Raw genomic sequence first — 16,640 nt, 5'->3', positions numbered from 1 at the left:
TAGCGGTTTATAATTGTTGTCATGCCTTGTACTCTACGACTCCTAGTATTTTGTCATGTGATGTAGATGTGAATGTGGGAGGAAGTGAGTCACGGGAAAATACATGATACGGAAGAAGCTTCTTGTTGACGAAAATGGTGAATCACAAATGACTCAAACCAGTTAACCAATCTGAAGTGACTAAGTACAATCAAGAACAAAGGAATAGAACCCAACAACACAAGCAAGATTAACCAAGAACAAAGAATAAAGCAAGAAGAAGAACACAAAAGAACTCATGTAGTTCAGTACCAAGGTATCTACATCAATGGCTAAAAAAACAGCAGGAGGCTAAAGCTTTATTAATGGAGATGATTACACATAATCTATGGAGTGTAGAGATTAAATCTCTTGTTTACAGAATTTACTATCTCTCACTCTATCTCTCACAAAATCACTTGTTAACTCTGCCACAAGGCAACACTTATATATGCATGCCTCTGTTTCTAGACTCAGCCATTAATAATAACGGCTTTTAACTAACAGCGGGCCCACATCAGCAGCTCAGCTTGCCACGTCAGCAGATTTAATACCAAAATCAAACTAATAGCTTCACAAATCTCCACCTTAGTTTATTCTGACATTCAAGCCTTCCCCCAACTCTGTTTCAGCACTTCGAAAACTTGGTTCACATGTTACCAAGTCCAATCAAGTTCAAAGAATTCATGAACTTGACTGCTGGTAATGGCTTAGTGAGTATGTCGGCTGGATTTACCTCAGAAGGTATCTTAACAACATTCACTATGCCACTACTAATCTCTTCTCTTATAAAGTGTAATCTCACATCTATATGTTTAGTTCTCTCATGATATTTAAGATTCTTACTTAGTTGTATAGCACTCGAGCTATCACAGCTAATTGTGATTGTCTCTTGCTTGAAACCCAACTTAGAGACTAATCCTCTTAGCCAGACTGCCTCATTTACTGCTTCTGTCAGTGCAATGTACTCTGCTTCAGTTGTTGAAAGGGCAACAACAGACTGCAGGGATGCCTTCCAGCTAATAGCACCTCCACACATGGTAAAAACAAAACTAGTTATGGATCTTCTTTTGTCAAGATCACCTGCAAAGTCTGAGTTTACAAAGCCAGCAACCTCACAGGTGGCTCCATCAACTTTCCCAAACAGAATGCCATGATCAGAAGTCCCCTTAAGATATCTCAATATCCACTTGACTCCATTCCAATGCTCCTTGCCTGGATCTCCCATAAACTTGTTGACAACCCCAACACCATATGCTATGTCAAGCCTAGAACAGACCATAGCATACATAACACTCCCCACTGCATTTGAATAGGGAATTTTCTTCATGTATTCTATGTCTGCATCAGTTGTAGGTTGTTGAAGGTTAGAGAGCTTAAAATGAGCTGACAGAGGTGTCAACACAAGTTTAGCATTGTCCATGATGAACATATTCAACACTCTTTACATAACCAGCCTGAGTAAGAAACAAAGTTTTTCCTAGTTTGTCTCTCACAATCTGCATACCCAGAATCTTTGTAGCAGCACCTAAGTCTTTCATTTTAAACTCAGTATTGAGCTGCATTTTGAGTTCCTCTAAGGCTTCCCTCTAATTACCTGCAATAAGCATGTCATCTACATAGAGAAGTAAGTATATGTGACTTTCAGTAGACAAATACTTATACACACAGCTGTCATATTGACTCTGTTATAACTATGCTTGCTCATAAACTGATCAAACCTCAAATATCATTACCTTGGAGACTGCTTTAAGCCATATAAACTCTTCTTAAGTAAACACACTATATCTTCAGCTCCTTCTTCTATGAAACCCTCAGGTTGTGCCATAAAGATTTCTTCATCAATGTTTCCATGTAAGAAGGCAGTTCTTACATCCATTCTTCTTACATCCATTTGGTCTAATTCCAAGTCAAGGAATGCAGTGACAACAAGTAACAACCTTATGGAGCTGTGTTTGACCACTGGTGAGAACACCTCATTAAAGTCTACCCCATCTTTCTGTGTGAAACCTTTAGCTACCAATCTTGCCTTGTACCTAGGTTGTTTATCACCAGGCTCTCAATCCTTAAGTTTATAAATCCATTTACAACCTACTAGTCTTTTATTTAAGGGTTTCTCAACCAAGATCCAGGTGTTGTTTTTCCTAAGAGAGGCTAATTCTTCTTCCATTACAGCAAGCCACTTAGCTTTATCACTTCTGCACATGGCTTCCTTGTAACTCATGGGTTCTTCACCACTTAGTTCTTCACCAACACGTAGTGCATATGAGATAAGGTTAACAATGCCATTTTTCTCAGGCATTCTAATAGTTCTCCTTTCTCTATCCCTTACAAGTTGATAATTGTCCAGCTCAGAGGATTTAGACTCCTTTTCAGATTTTCCTGGAGTTTTTTTTGCAAGTTGATAGCCATCAGTATACTCCACCTTTAACTCAACATCCTGTTTCCCATCTAAACCAGAAGACATTACCTCAGTCTCTACTTTGGACAGAAGTATTGAGTCTCCATCAAACACCACATCCCTACTGATTAGAGTCCTTGAGGGCTTGCCATCTATGCACCAGATCTTATACCTCTTAGTGCCTTCTGGATATCCTATAAAGTATCATTTCACTGCTCTTGGTTCTAATTTTCCATGACTAACATGAGCATATGCAATGCAGCAAAAAATTCTAAGGTTACTAAGATCTGGTGGTTTACCTGACCAGGCTTCTTGTGGAGTTCTGAAGTTTAAGGTTGATGATGGGCTTCTGTTCACAAGATAAACTATTGTTGTGACTGCCTCAACCCAGAAATGCTTAGATAGGTTTGCATTGAACAACATACACCTGACTTTCTCAAGTAAGGTTCTATTCATCTTTTCAGCAAGTCCATTTTGCTGTGGGGTGTGTCTTACTATTTTGTGCCTTATTATGCCCTTGTTCTTGCAAAACTCATCAAATTCATTGCTGCAGTACTCTAATCCATTGTCTGTCCTTAGCCTTTTTATCTTCTTACCAGTCTAATTTTCTACAAGTGTTGACCATTCTTTGAATTTCTCCAAGGCCTCACTCTTCTGTCTTAACACATAGACCCAAACCTTTCTTGAGTAGTCATCAATAAAGGTTATGAAATACCTAGCTCCACTATGAGAGGGAACTTGTGATGGTCCCCATAGGTCTGAATGAATGTAGTCCAAGGTCTGTTGTGTTTCTTTTCTTCCTGTATTGAATTTATGTCTTGTTGCTTTACCAAAAACACATTTTTCACAAAATTCTAATGAGGATATGTGGTCTTCACCAAACAAACCTTGTTTCTCTAATTCTTTTAACCCTCTTTCACTAATGTGTGCTAATCTCATGTGCCACAGCTTGGTTTTATCATTGCTCACAGTAGCTGTAATTCCAGGCAAAAGACAAGATCCTACTAGAGCATAAAGGGCATTCCTTCTAACTCATTTCATAATGGCAGTACCATTTTTCATCACATGAATCTCACCATTTTCAGCTCTAATACTACAGCCAATTTGATCAAACATGCCTAGTGATATAAGGTTTTTTTTTAAGTTCTGGTACATATCTGACATAATCTAAGTTTCTGATTTCACCCTCAAACATTTTTATATCAATGGTCCCAATCCCAGCAACTTTACAAGCTAAATCATTTCCCAGCAAAACTTTACCACCTTCAACACTTTTGAATGTCTTAAAGAAGTGCTTATTTGGGCACATATGAAAGGAGCATCTAGAGTCAAGTATCCACTCACCAGTTGGGTGTTTTTCTGTAACTACCAGAACATCAACACCCTCTGAGTCTCCTTCATCCTCTGATACTATAGCAGCCTTTCCATTTGATTCCTTTTGAAGCTTTTCTAGTTTCTTCTTCTCAAAGCAATCTTTTATATAATGCCCCTCTTTCTGACAGAAGTAACACTTCATCTTCTTTTTCTTCTTCTCTGATTTGTCTTTCTGACTAGCATTCTTCTCTTCTTTGTTGTTCTTTTTCTCTGGCTTTGACTTGACAGACAATACTTTCCCGTAGCTTTGCTATTTGCCATTTGATCTCTTCTTTAAATCTTTTGATTCCAATGCACTCTTGACATCTTTTAATGTAAGAGTCTGCCTTCCATATAGGAGAGTATCAACAAAATGTTCAAATGAGTCAGGTAAGGAACTCAACATAATTAGAGCCCTATCCTCTTCTTCCAAATCGATATTCACATTTTCTATATCCAAGATTAGTTTGTTGAATTCATCCAGATGATCCTTTATGGCAACTCCCTCTTTCATGGAGAAAGTATACAGTCTTCTCTTCATATATAACCTCTTAGCCAGTGACTTCTTCAGATATAAGTCCTCAAGTTTTGACCACAATCCTAACGCAATCCTTTCTTTTGCAACCTCTCTCAGCACTTCATCAGAGAGATGTAGGATAATGGTATTGTGTGCTTTGTTGTTAATGGTTTTCTGATCTCCCCCTAATTTTGAAGAACCCTCTATATGGTCTTTCTTGCCCTTTAGATCTTCATCTCCATCATCAAGAGCACTATCTAGTCCTTGTTGGATGAGGATTGCTCTCATCTTAAGACTCCAAAGGTAGAAGTCGTTATCACCATTAAATTTTTCGAGATCAAATCTGGTGGTAGCCATTTCAGATCAAGAACAACCCCAAGAAACCAGGCTCTGATACCAGCTTGATGACGAAAATGGTGAATCACAAATGACTCGAACCAGCTAACCAATCTAAATTGACTAAGTACAATCAAGAACAAAGGAACATAACCCAACAACACAAGCAAGATTAACCAAGAACAAAGAATAAAGCAAGAAGAAGAACACAGAAGAACTAACGTGGTTCAGTACCAAGGTACCTACATCCACGGCTGGAAAAATAGCAAGAGGCTAAAGCTTTATTAATGGAGATGATTACACAAAGAATCTATGGAGTGCAGAGATTAAATCTCTTGTTTATAGAATTTACTATCTCTCACAAAATCACTTGTTAACTCTGCCACAAGCCAGCACTTATATATGCATGCCTCTGTTTTTGGACTCAGCCACTAATAATAACGACTTTTAACTAATAGCGGGCCCACATCACCAACTCAGCTTGCCACGTCAGCAGATTTACTACCAAAATCAAACTAACAGCTTCACACTTCCAAAGGAAAAAAGAGAAAGAAAGAGACTATAGGGAAAAGTGAGGTGGAAACATATTTTGTTGACCAAGTGAGTATGCATGCAATGATAAGTTCGATATTTTAAGTTGGTGGAAGAACAATTGCAGCAAATATCCAATTTTGTCACTTATTGCCAAGGATGTGCTTGTGATTCCTGTTTCGACAGTAATTTCCGAATCCGCTTTTAGTACCGGTGGACATATACTTGATCCATTTCAAAGTTCGTTGAAACTAATAATAAATTAAAATTGGAACAAATGTCGACGCCGTGCAAGTTGACAAGTTGACCGAGTTAATTACAGGACATTAAGAAGATACAAAACAATAAACAATACAGTTATGATGCAGTTTCTCACTTCGAAACAGCGTCATAATTAAATAGAATGCACTGTGTTAGACCGATTCTATAAACAATGCCAAAAAGTCTATGAAAAACAGGGCCGGCTTTACATTAATTGAGGACTTAGACAATTGGGCTTTTGTCTGTTTATGGTTAAAAGTACAAGTTCCTTTTTATTAAAGTCATGTAAAAGAGGCTATATGCACCCACACACGCACACTGAAGTCTTGACAGAAACTCGTATAAGACCACATTGTTTTGAGTGAGTTTTTTGCAATATTTGATTCCCAATTTTTTTTGGGTTATATAAAATATAAATTAAGCTTTACTTTTATTGCTTCTTCAGATGGCAAATTAGTATTAGTTGTTAAATACTACATACAAATAATCATTTAGAACAGATTTTTGAATCCAAATTTAATTTTTCTTAAAGAATCTACAAAAAGAATTATAGCATAAATAATTAGATATCGTAATCATCTACCCATAGTTGATTACCCATAGTTTTCTTCAGATTTCAAATTAATGGTCAACGTTAATTGTCTAGTACTACATTTAGTTATAATATAATGGCAAGATGATAGTTTGAATTATATATAAGGGAAGTTGGATTTAGAGTATTGTTTTAGGAATAATTAATTACAAAATTTAAAATTTACTACTAATATGAATTTGACTTTTTCTTTAAAATTAATGAACTTTCTAGTTGTTGTTTTATTAAAAATGTTAGGCGCCAATGGGCTCATTCTAATGGGGATTTATTTGGCTCCCTGTATTAGGGGTAGTCTAGATCTCTCTTCAATATTAAAGTGAGTGTTGTTTTTTGAGCTGTGCCACAATAGAATAATATAGGAGATCCCGACTGATTTCTCATTGTATAATATCAGTAGTATTCTGATTGTAATATATCAATATATCAAAAACAAATGTTAGGCAATGCACCCATGAAATAAATATATATTTTTCATAGTGGGACTCACATATTGGTAGGTGGTCTTGAACTTCTCTCAACCTGAAAAGCTTGCTTAAGGGGTGAGGTTTTCCCTCACACTTATAAAGTTACCACCAACCCCTTCCACAACTAATGTGAGATAATTCCAACAATCTCTCCCTCACATAGGGTCAGAAGTATAGACACCCATTCTCCATATTAGACTGTTGGGTTGAGATGTTGGTTAACTAGGGTTTTGATACTGGTGCTAGGTTGTCTTGGGTTTCTCTCAACCCCAAAAGCTTGCTCATGAGGTGAGATTTTCCCTTACACTTATAAAGTTACCACCACCTCCTTCCACAACTAATGTGGGATAACCTCAGCACATATGATAGGGTCTAAAAATGAAAACTAAAAAATTACTTCCCATAAAGAGATCCTTTAGACTTATCAAATGATAGGTCATTATTAGATAGGTGAACCACCTCAGCGTCTATCTCACACAAGTGTCTCTCGTCGTTGACTTTGCCCATGATAAAAGATGTATATTTTATAGCTTTTATTTGTTGCTTCTCTCTTCGTAACGGTAATTTATCATAAAGATATGATTTAATTTACTATGAAATTTATTTATCCAAATGTAGAGTTTTGGCACCTATGCGTATGTTTTAATATAGGACCAAACTATGTTGCCCCCGTTGTACCAAACACTCAATTTTGACATTTTCTTTAGCAACCCTATTGTTTTCTATAAATAATAAAAACAATAAGTTAAAAATCTTACACAATAAGCCCCAATGAAAATATAATAATTTTATAATTCTTAAAAAATTATTTGACATTTTCTTCAGCATTCGCTACTATTTTCTGTAAATAATAAAAATTATAAGTTTCAATAATTTTATATAATAAGCCCCAATATAACAATTTTAAAATTCTTAAAAAAAATTTATTATCTCTATCTCCTTCTCAATCAATCCGTCCTTCTTTAAATCTTTATTTATTCATTCTCAAACATATAATTCTTCTAAAATATAAAAAGAACAGAGAGATTTTTAATGACATAAATTAGGTTAATTATTAAACACAAAACCTCATAAAAATAATTCTTGCATTCTCTTAAAAGATATCTACTGTGTTTATATTTTCTTCTTACCAATGTAATAAGAAAGGAGCGTCTTGCATTCCCTTAGACCCTACAATTAAAGATGGTGGGATACACTTATTTTACTAAAATTTAATCCTAATATAGTGTTTGGCATAAATAAGTGAACTAAGAATAACATAGCTTGGACCTACCAAATTATCATGTGATAATAATATTTTTACCTTAAAGAGGCGTATAGGATAAATTTTTTACACTAAAATTTTTATCTTAAGTTAACAACCAAGATAAAAAAAATACATTGAAAGCTTTAAAAGTTAGTTAATTTTAAATTCTTTTTGAAAGATAATTCTCCCATAATTCATTAATTTAAGTTATTATTCATTCTTTACAATTTTAAACTTATATTTCATTCTTTACAACTTTAAATGTTATTTTAAAGTCACTATACCGTCACTATACCGTTTTACTCTCAATGGTTTGTTTCTAAAATTTAAAGTTATGCTGCTTTATTAATAAGAAAAGATAACTATGATTGCCACCTCTTTCCTTTATGGCTTTAATCCTAAAGTAAAGGATTTGGGTTTTGAATCTTCTCATATTGCTGTAAGAACGTTTATGTTAGGCGTTAACCATCTACAAGATGAATGCTGGCGAATTAATGGTGGGTTACGCCCCTGTCAGGCTGTAATTAAACTTCATCCATTTTGAAGCCTTCATCTGAAGTTGTAACAATTGAATAAGTCGTTTTCCAGCAGTAGGCAAGGAAAACTATTTTAATAGCTTCGGGATTCTCTTCCATTAAACCCTTTACCTTTTGAAGTCAAAAGATTCTCTCATTTCCTTAATGCGAAATTTAATACAACTTTTGAAGTCCTGAGGCTCTTTTGACTAAGCCCCATACCACCACATATAAATATCTGGTGTTGGATAAATTTTTTTTGTTAAACTCGTTGCTCGATAGAGTCGAGAGAGAGAGAGAGAGAGGGAGGGATTGAGCAAATCATGCTTCGTACTAGGTACTTATCAAAATATGATCCTCTGGCACAGCCTTGTATGTCTCTCATCGGCAACCAATATATGCTTACAAAGGTTGGATCCAAATCAGTTCAAAGAAGAATAAAAAAATTTGGATACAAAGTTAATAACCCAGCTCGTCTACAACCAGCATGTGCTCACACAGGTTGGATACAAAGTTTATGTTGCGTTATTCTACACTGCCGTATGTCTAATGGTTACTTAACTTATCTTTTAATTACAACATGATAATTATAAGAAAATCACATATTTGTCATGTCAATTAGGATATAAATTTTGTATCCATTTTAATGGTAATATTACTCTTATTTGAATTTAATGTGATAAATGTATATCTTTTTGTCAATTTTAGGTCATGTTATATCGAAGGATGATGATGATAGATTGAAGACAATTTTAGGCTGTGTTTCCAAGGATGATAATAAAATAAAAACAATGTTATTAGGCCGTGTTAAATCCGAGGATGATAATAAATTGAAGATCTTTCAGGGTGGCTTCCTCAAGAATTTAAATTCACTATACCGTTTTACCCGTCCCAACACTTTGAATGGCCTTGTGAGTTACTTGTTGCTGCTACTATTCTTTAGAATCAGTACTGTATATGCTTTAATGAATGAAATTTCTGTAGATTGACAGTTTTTTCTTTTTAGTTTATCAGGTTATAGCGGTGACATCGATTTGTTGTCTTCCACTACAGAATCTTGGTGATTTAACTCCGACATTTTTTATGTAAGTATTTAAGGTGATTAATTTTGAGTTCCAGGAAGAAACTAGTTGTAATTGTTATTTGAATGACATTATTTTTGTTGACGTTTCAGACCGTGGTGCCGGCAGCACTGATGGCCATTTACATGACGGCCATAAACCAATTTGTTGATGTTAAAATCGACAAGGTTATTTATTCATTAGAGCTGGTCAATATCATTGTTATTTGAAGCTATATTATTTAAAATGTACTTACTTTTTTTTATTATTTAAATAAGATTAACAAGCCTGATCTTCCCCTTGCTTCTGGTGATTTCTCAATAAAAACTGGAGTTGCAATAACTTTAACATGTGCAATGATGGTAAGGAAATGTCCCACTATAGCTACTAATTTTTATTTATCAAGAGGAAGATATGCGTGCTATTCAAAATTTTGTAACAATCATCCATTTATCTAAATTTTTAGAGTCTGGCGATGGGAATTATGATTGGATCTCCCCCACTTGTTTGGGGCCTCATCCTATGGTTTATCCTTGTAACCGCTTATTCCATTGATGTAAGCACCCAATTGGTTCTCTATATAGCATATTTGAAGAAAGTAATTGAAATTCAAGTTCATTTTTTATTTAAAAAAAAAACTGATATGTTATTATCACCAATCTACAAAATTTTAAAATCATAAATATGTCTTGAGCCTATCATGATATAGTCCAATTTTATATTTTTATATTAAAGGTCCATTTAGAATTACTTTCGGGAGACTTTAGAGTAATTTTGAAAAGTTAAAAGTTAATTTTGGTATTTGGTAAATTTTTTTAGAAATTACTTTTGGTAAAATTATCACATCCCATAACACATTTCGAAAAGGAGGGAAAGAGTAGCTTTTCAAAATCTAATTTTGACAATCACTTTTATAGTTAATACAATTCCATATATATCCTCATATATATTATAAAAATATAAAATTATCCTTATTAGTTTTAATAAGATTATTATTTATTACCAATTATATTAAGATAATAAAAAACTATGATATAAAATATTTATTTTAGTTATCAATTATTATATATACACAATAAAAAATTATTTTATATACATGTTTGAAAATACTTAAATAAATTCCGTTCAACATTATGACTATTTAATCATTTACATTCTTACAGCAGATTAACAATAAGATTTATTAAACACATACGACTATTTTTAAAACTTACAGTACTTTTAAAAATAAATTTTACTAAACTTTAACTGATTTTCTTGACGGCTGATTATTTATATAGTACATCTAACACAATTATTCTAAAAAGGTACATCATTAAAAAATTAACCCTAAATGCCCTTTTCCCTAACTAATAGTAATTCAAAAGCTTAGAGCCTACGGTGCATATTTATTAGAATTTGGAGCCATTGAATTATCCAAAAAATTCCCCTAATAGTATAATTTTTGCGAAACTTTTTCTTTTTATCTCTCTCAAAATTGATTACCTGATCTAAATTCATGATCTAATTGGTCTTTTTGATCTTGCAGCTTCCCTTTCTTAGATGGAAGAGAAATGCTTTTCTTGCTGCAATCTCTATCATGATTGGTTATGGAGTTGGAATTCAATTTTCCTTCTTCATACACATCCAGGTATATACAACAATTGATTATTCCTGTCTCTAATAAAAATTACATTAGTATGAATATTTGAGAAAAGAAGGACAAAATTGTTATATATTTTATAGTAAATACAATATTATGTTAAGAAAGAATATGTAATAGATAAAACATTTCACAAATATAATCTAAAATATAAATCAATGATTGTGAATCTAAACTTAATATCGTTATTATATACAGAAATACGTGCTCGGCAGATCCGTAGTAATTACAAGATCATTGATATTTACCACTGGTGTCATAACCTGCATGTCCCTAGCAAAGGCACTTCTCAAGGTAATTCATAAGTTAATTATGTGTGCCTGCACAAGCTAATTGCATATATAGCCAGACATCAAAAGCAAAAATTGGTGGTTTCTAACTTATTTGCTTCGTACTTTTAACAGGATTTACATGATGTAGACGGTGACAAAGAATATGGCATTCGAACATTTAGTGTCATGCTAGGGAAAGAAAGAGTAAGTAAATTAAATACTATGTTATTTATTGTTATCATTTATCTTTTCCAAGAAGCTTCAAGGGATTAAAGTTAGCTGCATGTGGCACACTAGAATGCGACAAGTGATTTATTAAATAGTTCTGACTGCATTTTAAGGCAAAATTCATAGGTGCTCCTAAAGTACTCTTCCTTTTTCATTCACTTTCTATAATGTGTGTACTTCAACAAATCATGATAATATGCATGCATATATGACAAATAGTGAATGAATTAAAAAAGAATGTTGACGTCAATTTAACAATTTTCAATCAGTGTGACAAACTGTTTTTGGTATTCATAATAGAAAAGTTGGTATGTATGTGTGTATATATATGTGTGTGTGTACTTTTAAAGCCTCGACTTCCTCAGGTGGGTAATAGCAAGAAACTCATATCGGCCCCAATTTCATTTGGATTTTAATTTTTTCATGTGTAGATTGGGCTGAATCGGAGGCTAGGCTTACTTAAGGAAAAGAATGGAGCTTTTAACACTCCCTGAAAATAGTTATCAAATTTCTTTTGAATTTTATTTTCTAAAATACCCTTTGTTTAATTCATAAAATATAAACACATAATCTTCCCATAAAAAATTTTACCTTAAAGATGCATATTTTTAAAACATTTATTTATAGACTATATAAAAAAATTTAAAATCTTGACTTATTTTCTTCTTGTTATATAGTTTTTATTTTCGTAACTCTAAGTTGTTATACTTTTCTAAAAAAATATTTTCTATTAAAATATAAATAAATAAAAATTATTAAATTAGATAGAAGTAAAATGTTTTGTCTAAAGAATAATTTGTTTAAGTGTTTAATTGAATTTTTATTTATAAAAATGGTTTAAATCGTATTTGGTTATTATGGTAATTTAAATTAAACAAGGGTATACGGTGTTTTGAGGGGTGTTAAAAGCCTAACCAATAGAAGAATCCAACCTCGGGCTAGGATATTATTTTTAAATTTAAATGTTGGGCCTCGGCATAGGCTTACATAAAATGCCCAAACGGGGCCAGTTATTAATTTTTATTCTAAATGCACTTAATAACTAAATTTTTAAGCTCAATCCGACAGGCCACTAGAAATATTTAAACATTTAATTTTCTTTTTCTTTTTCCTTTCTTTGACTGTAAAAAATATTTAAAATTTTTATTTGTTAAAACAAATTAAAAAAATAATTGGGCTTGGAAGCCTTGCTCCGACGAGCGAGAGTCGGGCTTGTCCCGACCCCAAACTTAGAGGAGATTGAGCTGCCATCAAATAATTTCATACCAAAACAAGGGCGCTACCAAACTGTGTTACCATCTACATCCCTTTCAATTGGGGTGTGTGTGTGTGTGTGTATTTGCAAGAAGTTGCTTACAAATATTTAGAATTTTATTTATTTAAAAGAATTAAAAATATTTGGTCTTGGAAAAAACCTTGCTCCCCAGCCGAAACCTAAATTAGAGCAGATTGAATTGCCATCAACAATTTCATTCCCAAAACAAATGCGCTATCAAACCGTGCTACAATCTACATCCCTTTCAATTGGTGTGTGTGGATATTTTTATTTGCAAGAGGTTACTTACAAATGTTGTTTCCTTCTCGAAGGTATTTCGGGTTGGCGTTTATATGCTGTTAATTACTTATGGAGCTGCTGCAATATTTGGAGCTTATTCATCTTCTTTGCTAAGCAAGCTTATCACAGTAAGAGTTGTATTAATTTTGACAAGAAGTTTTATCACTCTTAGAAATTGTTTTCAGTACCTAATAAATTTATAATACACCATTTCATCTTTAGTGTTAAAGTAATAACACAAAAGATAAACTATTTAGTCACAAATATATCGTTTTCGCAAACAAATTAACTAGTTTTAATTCTTAAAAGCCACGGATATATTAATTTGCATGTGAAAATGGCAAATTTATCATTCAATGTATGTTCCACTAAAAATTTATCAGGGACCTAAATTGTAAAATTAATCTATAGGAAGGACCAAAGTCTCATTCTCCCAAACTTATACATTTTTTTCCCTTTCTTTCTTTCCCCCTTCCTTGTAGATAATAAGCCATTGTGCAATTGCTTCCTTTCTGTGGTTTCGAGCTCAAATGGTTGATCTCTCAGAGAATGCATCAATCCTTTCTTTTTACATGTTCATTTGGAAGGCAAGTGATTCTAATTTGATGTGTGAATACTGAATCAAATTTAATCAAGTTCGATAATCGTTTAATTATATACTGACTTCTTATGTTATATTGCGTTTGCAGCTGTTTGAAGTTGAATACCTCCTTATTCACTTCGCACGCTGAGAGGAAAGAAGAGTTGAAGTTCTTGTTACAACACAGTTTTCGCGATTCTGCCTGCTCAAGCATTGCGTCGCTTATAACAAAGTAATACCTTTTTTTTTTTTTTTCCGAAATGATGATTATGTACACGGTAAAAGAATAATAAGAATCCAATAAACACAAATTGGATTGTTTTAACCGACACAGCCAAAAATGTTTGTATTTATTATTATTTTTCTTCCGGGTGAACCTTGCCAAAGCAAGGGACTTCGTTAAGAGAGAAATAAAGGGGTACGCAGAAATGAAGAGACACGACTAGTCAGCATGATGTCACGACCTGCTCAAATCTCCCGCAAATAGAGGCTTCCCGTGACAATGAGCCCACACAGGTTGGAAACAACTGTCATGTGACTAATGGTTACTGGTCTTATCTTTTAATTAAAATATGGTAAATTGTATGAAAATCAAACATATGTCATATTTGTTAGGTGAGTCCTTCTCTAGTGGGGGCTTCATGATTTTTATTTTATTTTATTTTGTAGACACACTATTAAAATGTGGGATTTCATAAAGTTAATTTTTAAATTTATTAAACCACTCGATTTTATAATGTATTGAAAATTAACTCTTTTAAGTTGCACAGTTTAACAATATGTTTGCATTAGAAAAATGAGGTGCCTACACCTGAAAATAATTATTAGTTAGGATATACATTTTGTATTCAAACCTTTTAATTATAATAATCTTTCTCCGATTTGAATGATCAGTGTATATCCTTTTGTCAAATTTAGGCTGTGTTAAATCCGGGATGATAATAAATCGAACACAATTTTATTAGGCGCTGTTAAATCTATTGGAATAGAGGGCATAAAATAACTATCTTTAGCAGGTTGAATATTGAAAAATATATTTGAATAGATAATTTGAAATCTTCTCCGAGACGCAAACACATGGGGTCAAGGAAGATCGTGCACAAAGGGCATGCATGCGTGGAAGACGTGGCCAAGTTGTGGGCATGGTCTAGTCTATTATATTATTGATTATTGTAGTATGTTACAATAATCAATAATAAGTTTAGGAGAAGTAGTTATTTTATTGTTATTTAAATTATTGGATGCATTAATAGAAGGGGGGAAAATATTTTATCCAATTATAGTTGTTTGTATTCACCCAAAGAAAATCTTGTGTATTGTATAACTGTAGTTCTGACTGGCACCTATCATTGATATCAGAACTGCGTTATTTTGAGAGCTTAGAAGCTGGTCTTAACGAACTTCAAAATCGAACGCAGTAAATGGAGATTGGCGTTTATGATATAATGCATCAGCTCGAAGAAACCATCAATCGCATGTCTGAGGCTTTATTTTCAAACAAAGAAGGATTTAGTCACAGCATCAATAATCATACTAGCTATTCTTACAACGAGAATACCAAGGAGGAAGTAGATGGAAGCTGAATGATTTTCTCATAAAAAATGGCTAAGCTAGAATTTCCAAGGTATGCTGGTGATGATCCTACGGAGCGGTTCAGCAAAATTTCACTATTCTTTGACTTCGAGGGAGCCATGGAGGCACAAAAGGTTGCATTGGCATCATTCCATCTTGAAGGTGGAAGCAAACCAATGGTGGCAATAGCTACAAAAAGCATAGAAAGACAAGGGAAGAATGGTGACATAGACATATTTTAATAAGAATTGCGGGCACGTTTTGGTCCTACGGAATGCAAAGATTTTGATGAAGTTCTATCCAGGGTGTGACAGGTAGGTACCTTATGTGATTATCAATGGGAGTTTGAAAGATTAGGCAATCGGGTTCATGGCTGGGCAAAAAAGATTTAGTTGGAACTTTCATGGGAGGTCTTCATCCTGAGATATCTGATGGCATCAAGATGTTCAAGCCAAAGTCTTTGAAAGAAGCTATCTGTTTGGCATGCATGCAAGTAGACCAACAGAGCATGCTAAACAAAAAATTTCATTGCATTTCTTATCAGATGATAAAGGAGCTATTGAATCTGTTTAAAAATATGGACCTTGAGGACGAGAGTCCACTTCCAGGGGAAGGTATTGATCAGCCTAGAGGATGCGAACATGTGGGGTGAAGGAAGATCGTGTACAAAAGGCATGCATGCGTGGAAGACGTGGCCAAGTTGTGGGCATGGTCTACAACAGCGAGCTGCATTTCAAGTAAAATGAAGCCACTTCAATTTATTACGACAACAATTCAACAATAAAACCCTCTAAAAATCCTACTCTACATGATCGAGGCAAGCGTATAGGTGTCCGGTATCATTTCTTGCGGGATCTCACAAATATTTAATAAATTGATCTTGTCTACTGTAGAAGTAAAGACCAGGCTCCTGATGTCTTTATTAAACCTCTCAAATTGTCTAGTTTTTTGAAGCTGAGAAAGTTACTTGGAGTTTGCAAACTGGAGGATTCAACTTAAGGGGGGATTTCCATAATTTTTTATTTTTAAACTAAATGTTTATAATGGTATTAGCTTAAAGGAAGAAATTGTTGGAAATTCTTTAGTTATGTCAACAAAGTACTTATGTTGTCTTAATCTTTAGAGAGTTCGTCAGCGATGTTATTGTTTACTTGGTCTTTAGATATAGTTACAGTAGTCAAGAGTACCTGCAATATCCGCGGGAGAATGGTTCATTAGTTCCAATGTTGAGTTTGTTATTGTACTACTAAAGTGATCTCATTATAAATAAATAGTGTACTTTCAGCTAATTGTCTTTGCTTTATTGTTCCTTTTATAACAATATTATTACTTCCTATTGTCCACCTAGGCAAAATCAATGTTATGATAGATTGGCTTAGACTTACTAATTTTTCTAAATTGTGTGGGTTCTTAGGACTTACAGGTTATTGCCATATGTTTGTTCGCAATTATAGCATATTGGCTGGCCCACTTACTAACCTTTTGAAAAATGCAAT

The 16,640-nt window shown here is 33.6% G+C and overlaps 1 pseudogene; it reads left to right on the top strand.

Annotated features, from left to right (window-relative positions):
* Window positions 1–8,557: 8,557 nt before the first annotated feature.
* Window positions 8,558–13,815, top strand: LOC112100784 (annotated as a pseudogene).
* Window positions 13,816–16,640: the final 2,825 nt, after the last annotated feature.

Source organism: Citrus clementina, unplaced genomic scaffold (assembly GCF_000493195.1).
Source record: "Citrus clementina cultivar Clemenules unplaced genomic scaffold, Citrus_clementina_v1.0 scaffold_9, whole genome shotgun sequence".
NCBI lineage: Eukaryota > Viridiplantae > Streptophyta > Magnoliopsida > Sapindales > Rutaceae > Citrus > Citrus x clementina.
The sequence above is the reverse complement of the archived record's forward strand: the minus strand, read 5'-3'. Positions and strand labels throughout refer to the sequence as shown.